An 8,766-nucleotide genomic window follows, 5' to 3' on the forward strand; every position below is an offset into this window, starting at 1 on the left:
TAAATTGGTCACAATCCTAATTCACCTCTACGTAGGGATTAAATATTCAGATCTATGCCAAGCAGAATTTTAATATTTTGATCATTTTATCGAAAGCAATGTAATCAAGGATCCCAATATTTCCCTTGTATTTTTTATGAATATTCAAAAATTCATTATTTCCGTTGTTGTCATTGTGCTGGACAGTCCAAATTTCAAAGAACCCCTTTTGTGGTGACAATTGCAGCTAGAGGAAATCCCTTAAGCAAATCCAAGTAATACAGGTAGAGTAAAAAAGAGAACCGATTGACGGCAGAAGTAACGTTATTGTTATATTGATTATGATACAGTTTTTTTGTTGCAATTTTCACCTTAAGAAAAGGAAAGGTAATTTGTCAATCAATAAATTGCAGCAGAGTTTTAACATAAAGCTCCAGATGCAAATGGCACTCATCAGACATCGGTGCACCACATGGAGCTTTCCTCCGTACTGCCGAGAACGCAGCACTGGGGAGTGTGGGGGGTATGCAATAACTCCCTAGCAAACGAAAATGTCTATGACCATTTCGGGGAAATTATGTGAAAGCGATGGCGGTTCAAAACCGCCCATCAAAGAAGGTCTCCATAACCCTTACCTGATAAACCCCTAGTGCCCTGTTAAAGTGGTATGATGGAAATGACAACGGAGCAGTTGTCTATTAGGGAGTTTTCCTTACTCTCCAGCTCCTCCCGGTAACACCCTCTTTCACACACAATTTCATCTTTAGGACTCGCTTAAGGGTTGTTGGGAAAGGTTTATCAGATCCTTTCCTCCGTACTGCAGAGAACTTGGCACCGGAGGGGGAGGAGGGAGGAATAGCAATTTAAAAAATTCAATTGTTTTTCGTTACTCATTTGTTCGTGATTTTCGAAAAATCTGATGCTTTAGTTCCTTTGCGTTTTATGTACATTGTTATTTTTTTAAAGCTCCTACTGTTCATGTAGATGCATTAAACTGTACAGTTTTTATAAATATAGTAGTATTAATAACGTACCTGGTGGCCAAATAAGAATGGCCGTCCGCCATATCTCAGAAACTAGTCGTAGAGGTTTCGGGTAAAAATATATAATAAAAGTGGCCAAGAGAAATTGCGGGAAATTCTTTTCGAATGTGTAAAATGACCACGTGGAGGGGAGGGGGGGGCGCAACACTCATGATCAAATGTAAGATTTTAATTTTCTGTGGGTTTTATCTAATAAAGTGGTATCAAAGATATCTGAGTTTTAATCCTGATATCATACCCAATATTTTATTTATTTTTTTACACGAAAAATAGACAATTAAATACTCGATATTTCAGTAAAAATTCCAGATCTGTCACTGTTTCAGTACTCGACATATTGGCCAAAATAGATTATGATATATGAACTTTTTGGTTTTAACGGTCACATTTTCATACTAGACGATCTTAATGTTTTTAATTATATTCCTAAAAAGAACATTGCGACCCCTAGTAGTCATTTTACACAATCGAAAATAATTTCCAGCGATTTCTCTTGGCCACTCTTACTATATATTTCGGTCAGTCTTATTTGGCCACCCGGTACCTGTATTTAATTAATTATATTTAATTTTCTAAATCACATTTTTTACGGAAATGACGAAGTGACAGGATTAATTATTCGATTCGATAAATATTCATTGGCCGCAAGAAAGCAGTTTATAGGAAAACAATTTTGACATAAGCAAATAAGCCCTTTAATTTTCTTTCATTTTTACTTGATTTTGAATTCCTAGCAGACTAATACATTGTATCGAAAAAAAAACGAAGAAACTCACTCCCAAGTGGGTAGTTCATTCTTGTGCACTTTGTTTTACATTTTTCCTTCTTAGCTCAAAGCAAATGTTGCTCTGCGAAGTCCCAAATTGATTTTTTAGTCTGTAATCGAAACTTTGTTTCTACGATCCATTTGTTTTGTAAAGATCAATGGTCCTAGGATTGGGATTTGGAAGATTTAGTCTTAATGAAATTAGGACTACCTATTAAATAATCGCGCGTGGTCTGTACGTAATTTGAAGGGAGCGTTAATCTGCTGGACTGATGGATGCAACTTTTGCATGGTGCTGTACTTTAAAAGCATTTAAAGCAGTTAGCATCGACGGCGTAAAAATTTATTTTATTTTACCAGACTGTCTTAAAGCAAAATGATTTAAAATGCATTAAAATAAAAATGTTTGATATTCTTGTAAGACAGGGACCCATGAAGATGCGATCACTGGATGCACGTGTAATGATAGGGTACGGTCCATATAATGGGGCAGCTTAAATAACCGAGCCCATTTTATAGAATTTAATTTGTTTTTATAGCTTTGATTATTACTTGCTATAATTTGAAAACGTTTTAATAAAATGAAGCAACTTTAGCGCTTTTTTGTTATATTTGGATCCCTATCTTTAATCATAATTTCGATTACGGGGTCGCCTTTGTACGATTTTATTTGTGAGCTTCTAAGTATGAGTGTTTTCCAAAACGATTCGTTTCATTATTTCGCCATTAAAGTGCCCCTTTTATATACCTACCCGTACATTGTATATAAAAGCAACTCTATACCTATAATTTTGTTGCAATCTGAAAAAGGTAGGCGCACAATCGATTCTTTTTTCTTTCCAATTTCACGTTCGTACAGTACATATGTTAACGTTCCTCGCAATTTCCGTATCCGTATCGAAATATTGACTGATGATTTCTGTGCACGGTACACCCACTAACTAAAATAAATTAAAACTTATACAAAACAAACTGAAACGTAGGGGTATTACTCAATTTCTAATACATTTTGATGTGCACGGTTAATTATTTATTTAATACAACTTGTTTTCAAATTTCATTAGTTTTATTTAGAAAAACTACCTTCGTTATTGAAACTTTTCCAAATCAATAAATTTAAGGTGACAAGACGCACAAAAAAGTCAAATTTTATAGTGAAAATCCAAGTTAAATTAGACAATAAAGTTTACCGTAGCACAACATTTTATTGAAGGATGCTAATACAAGTTTCCCGTTTATTTTTCAATGTCGAATCCACTGTTTGGAAGAAAAAATGAGTTTTCCATTAAGAACCGCGCGTATTTATCGGTTTATGTAGGTAAGGTTTCGGTTTAATTTACGCCAACTCTGAAGCTTAAGGGCCTGTTACAATTACCAGTTGCCAAGAGGAAGATTTCTATGAGACCACATTTTTTAGCAGCATCATCAGTATGTCGAAAAGATCACGATCTCCGAAACGGTAATTTAGTTATATCGAAAAGGATAGATTATCACCTGTGGGGCAAAATCGAGTTAGCAAAAATTTGGTTATTTTTAGGTCGAAATTTACCGTCCATAATTATATATAATACTCCTGATGCTATTCGTAATCAAGTAAACTTAATCCCAGGAATGAAATTTATTATTAAACCGCACTCCGCTTTTAACAAAAATAAATGCAACATTGCAACGGCTATCAACTATGACCATATTAGCGATTCAACCCGCAACAGCCACGCCCCATCAATTCAAAAACTGCCAGACAATTTAAATTTAATTACTATCTTTTATACTTGAATACTATTTTTATATGAATACATAATCTCTGAAGCGACGATTAACTTAAAGCATTACAATTATTTGTAACGCCAAAAAAAGGGACCACTAACGATGGGACCCGAAATGTAATTGCATTTGAGATTGAATTCCTATACGACAACAAAAAAAAGCCAATCATCCTATAATTTTTTTAAGTCTTATTATTAAATAAGTTAACCAATAATATTCTTTGGAATTATTAAAATTTATAACCCCCGCTGTTTAAGACCACCTTCAATTTATACCTCGATTAAGCCGGCATGGCGCTATTCTTTTCTACGGCACTTTTGTACCGGAGGTAATAAGAACGAGAAGAGAAACGACAACGACAAAACTATTTATTTAAATTCAATTTTTTTAATTGTCAAATGCCTGTTACTAGATTTAAACACATTTGAATCCAAAATAAACGCATTTAAATTTAAAGAACAAGTGACCCTTGAAATAGAAAACAATTGAATTAAAATTACGTGTTGTAATTTGTCAATTTTTTACCCGGATATCTTGTTAATTTTTGTGTTTTAAAAACAAAAGACCCATTCGATAAGATTGACGTGTATTTTGAATGCATGCGTAATAATGGACGATCAAAAATGAGTGGCTGTCGAGTCGCCTTTGGAAGTTCAAGTTAAGTGCGATTTCTCATGCAAACAAAAACTCCAAAGGTAACTCGAAAGCAACTCATTTTTGATCGCATAGTATAACAATTATTGCGGCCAAATTTTATATGCTACCCAATTCCTTGGAAGACGACATCATTAATATACAAGAAGGGTTTTTCGCAGATTAGTAGTCAGATCGGCTTAGAACTAAGGGAAGTATCAATCTGCCGAGATGGACCGCATATAGTGTTACTCGGCCTCCTTGATCCACCCTTGCAAAAATGATCAGCGCTCTCATGAGCAGATCGCGAATTGTGCCGTGAATGCGTTCCTCAGATCACTTTTTCCCATTTCTCCAAATATTCAATTATTTTCACTTTGTTTTAATATATACAGGGTAAAAATTTCGTCCGGACCCCGAATATATCTGCAAAACGACGTTTTTTTAAAGAACCTTTTATGGTACACAAAATCATAAAAAGTATTGAACCAATCTACGTACTTGATATTTGTGGTTAGTGTACTTCTGCATGGTCAAGGGAGGCTTATTTTTTTTAATGGTAACAACTAGTTTTAATACCAGACTACTTTTTCTGATATAGCAGCATAAAAAACGTATATTACATAACAAATTATAAGAAAAAAACCCAAATTGAAGAAAACGGTTGTGACGTTAATTAATTTAATAATTTCACTAGTTTGCGTTGACAAAAAACGATATTCTTTTGTTAGTTATGTGTTATTATATCAAAAATCATTAAAATTTAAGTAAATCTACATTCCTAAAAATTATTTGTGGTGGCGTGGATCTATCGATGCGTCTACAGAACGAAGAGGGTATTATTAAATAATGAACTTTTTTTAAATATGGCAACAGAAAAATCACGATAAAACTAGTAAACTTATTAAATTAATCAACAACCTATTCTCCTTAACTTGAATTTTTCTCTTAAATTTGATTCTGTAATGTAATTAGTTTTTTATGCTGCTCTATCCCAAAAAGTGTATCCTTTAAGAATATGTAATGAAAATTAGTGGTTTTAAAAAAATATGCCCCCTTTGATTTGATGAATTTCTGACTCGTTACCATTACCACTTACCAGCATTTAAATAATACGCTATTGCACGGTTAGTAATAAATATTATATTTACTTAGCCGTACTAATATAATACCTCGTATCACTCTTTCCATTATCTTTTTAAAATTAATTCATTGCTCTATTTTTTCATATGTTATTTTTTCTAACAAATAAGGCAAAGAAATTCAAAATAGGATAGATGTTCATAATCTCATTCATATGTTTTTTGTAACAAGAATGATAAAAGATGCCCTTTTTTTAGAGGGTTGGACTCCTCGCCTCACCCCCTTCTCCCACAATTTAAAAAGTTTTACTTGGCACCATTAAGGGGATGCGTGTGCAACATCTTGGTTGTCGCAAGTAAAAGTTATGCGCGTTTTACTTTCAAAAACACTCAGGGAATAATTCATGAGGGGGGGGGGGCTGAATACAACAAAATGTGATGACCGTTTGGCACACCTTCAAGATGTAGGCAGGACTCTAACACCATTCCCCTAAAAATAGTTCAAAACCGCATAAGTGGGTCTGAACAGACAGACGGACGATCGGAGAAAACACAAACATATCACATTTTTTTATTAATTAAGCTGTAAAGGTATAAATTGCCTATTTTAGATATTGTTACATAGAATCCAGTGGCGTAGACAACATTTTCAACCATCGTCCAAAGTTCCTACGTCACTGGAAAAATATCTAAAATAAACACTTTTTCTCTTTTTTCTATCTTACATGGGTAATAAGATACGATAACGTCCAAAAAAGTGAAACTTTTCGTTTTCACCTTGTATATCGGAAATAAAGCTAGCTAGATTGATTCTGTTTGTCGTATGAAAAGTTTCACGAAAAGTGGCACAGGCTCGCAAAAACCGCATCTTTAAAAACAGCCGAGATACACTGCAGTGTCAACTAAAATAGGACACACTGTACATTTGCAAAATTTTACCGAAATCAAGATACCCGTTTTGCCATTTTTTAGCGGATTTTCTAAAAGGAAAATAACGCTATCAACCATCGTCCAAAGTTGGTATTTTTTAAATGCAACACCCTGTATACGTTTTTTTGCATTCTTTTTCTTGCTTACATTAAAGTATTACAACCTATATTTTTTTATCTATATAATTATATATTATATTTTTCAAAATTTTTAAACGACATGTTTCTACCATCAGCCATTTTTATAGATTGGTATTAGCTGCCCTAATTACCATGGATATAATAAGCAAAACAAAATCTTCACGAATCCATGGCCTACTATTTAAAAATTGTAAAAATAGGCTAAAATTAAAAAAAATAAGTATAGGTTATGATACAATGTAATCAGGAAGAAAATCAAGAACAATTGATGTTAAGATATACAGGGTGTCGCAGTTAAAAAAACCAACAATGGGTCAAATTTCAGAAATGGTGGTCCAAACATTTTTTGACTACGTCACTGGAAAAATATCTAAAATAGACACTTTTTATCTTTTTTCTATCTTACATGGGTGATAAGGATAGCTTACCAAAAATTCAAACTTTTCGTTTTCACCTTGTATATCGGAAACAAAGCTAGCTAGATTGATTCTGTTTGTCATATGAAAAGTTTCACGAAAAGTGGCACAGGGTCGCAAAAACCGCATCTTTAAAAACAGCCGAGATACACTGCAGTGTCAACTAAAATAGGACACACTGTACATTTGCAAAATTTTACCGAAATCAAGATACCCGTTTTGCCATTTTTTAGCGGATTTTCTAAAAGGAAAATAACGCTATTGTCCGTCTGTCCGTCTGTACCACTACTAGTCCTCCAGTTTAAGCTTTTTCGTTGTGGTTTCTTTCTTATACGGTGTAGCCCAGTCCAGAATGACAAACGTTTATTTGGATTGGTCACTTCGTCCCCGAGTTATTACTGATTCTGTGCGAGGAGAATGCGCTTTCGTCGGTCGCGAGTGACCATGTTTTTAACTTGTTTTTTTTTGTAATTAAACCTGACACAATTTTGGAAAATGGGTGGGCATCTGAGTACACAGAAGAAACATTTTTTAACACTGCATGGGATGTATCTAAGTCAAACCGATTAATTTATCAGCATAGCCATCAACGTGTAAAAAATTGCTTAAAATGATCTCAATGATCGCTATAGTCACATAGCTCAAGCTAGAAAGCAAAAAATAAAATATCACGAGACCTAAAGTATTGAGAATTATGAGCACTTACTGTAGCTCCAAAAACTTAACATGTACCTACTGAAATAGTTCAAATACTCAAGGGTGAGTGAAAAGAAAAACGTCTCGGTATATCAATTTTCATCTTACAAATTTTGAGTTTTACCTTCTCAAATTCGTAAGAGACACATTAGAAACACAAGGTATTTCATAAATGTTCCCGAAAAGCTCAAATCTGAGAAGCATCGATGATCAATCAATTCTACCTTGGATACTGAAAACTGAATTGGAAAATTCTAAACCATTCGCGGGTTATCATGTACACCGACAGACGGACGGGCAGAAAATCCAAAATCATCAAACGGCTTTTAGGACCTTGTTAATAAGTAGTGCTACAAGAAATTCATAATTAATTCTATCACTAAATAAAAGAACAAAATTGACGTGCTCTTCCAAAATGTACTTTTAGTTATCCGAACTACTACTGCACTTTTAAGCCCATAATATTGAACTATTCAAGAATCTACCAAGAACCAAAACGACTGGTCTCTTGATCATGTGTTCTAAAAGATACCGTGTTCCACGTTTCCAAAATCGGTAAGCGCAAATTTAATAGAAATTAACATCAAATTGACTTTTTTCTGATTTTGTTGTGTAAAGGCGTCCCGGGCTTTGGAAGGGCGTAACGCAACAACGTCGTGGCTTTCTGCACGGCGACAGCTTCTTCTCAAATTGATTTATCGTTCGTATTTGTATGTAGCGCGTAAAAAATTGCCAGGGTAAGCGCAAGATTGATGCTATTTCGTTTTGCAATCTCGCATAGGTTTTCAGCGCGCGGAGATGACCGCCTCGCCCCCTCGCCGATGGCACCAAATAAATAAGAATTAAGATCCGGATTATTAAAATGTCTAAAATGCAGTAATCAAAGGCAAGTCAACGATTACAAGGAAGATGAAGGGGGTTTTAAGAACTTTTGGTTTGTTTAAAATTATTTTTCGTCTCACAATTTATTTTCATTATACATTCGCGTTCCTCGCTTTGTGTTATCTTTCCAAGCAGATTGAATTTACTTAGTCGAAAAGTTTTCGTATAAGATGCGTCTTATTCGATTTAAATAAAGTCGTGCGAGTTCTCGAAACTGAAATTATAAAGTGATACAAAAAGGGGGAGGATGGGTATGGCCAAGACGCGAAAGTGAAAGGGTTAAGATCTACGAAGGGGTTGATAATGGAATCAGACTTAGTGTAAATGGAAGCTTAACACTTTCGGTGGTTTCCGGATTGAATACTTAGTACTCGATTCATTGCTTTTAGAATACACATTGGCCACTTCAAGTTTTAGGGCGTTCGACAATGC

The sequence above is a fragment of the Photinus pyralis genome, unplaced genomic scaffold (genome assembly GCF_008802855.1).
Source record: "Photinus pyralis isolate 1611_PpyrPB1 unplaced genomic scaffold, Ppyr1.3 Ppyr1.4_LG6, whole genome shotgun sequence".
Taxonomy (NCBI): domain Eukaryota; kingdom Metazoa; phylum Arthropoda; class Insecta; order Coleoptera; family Lampyridae; genus Photinus; species Photinus pyralis.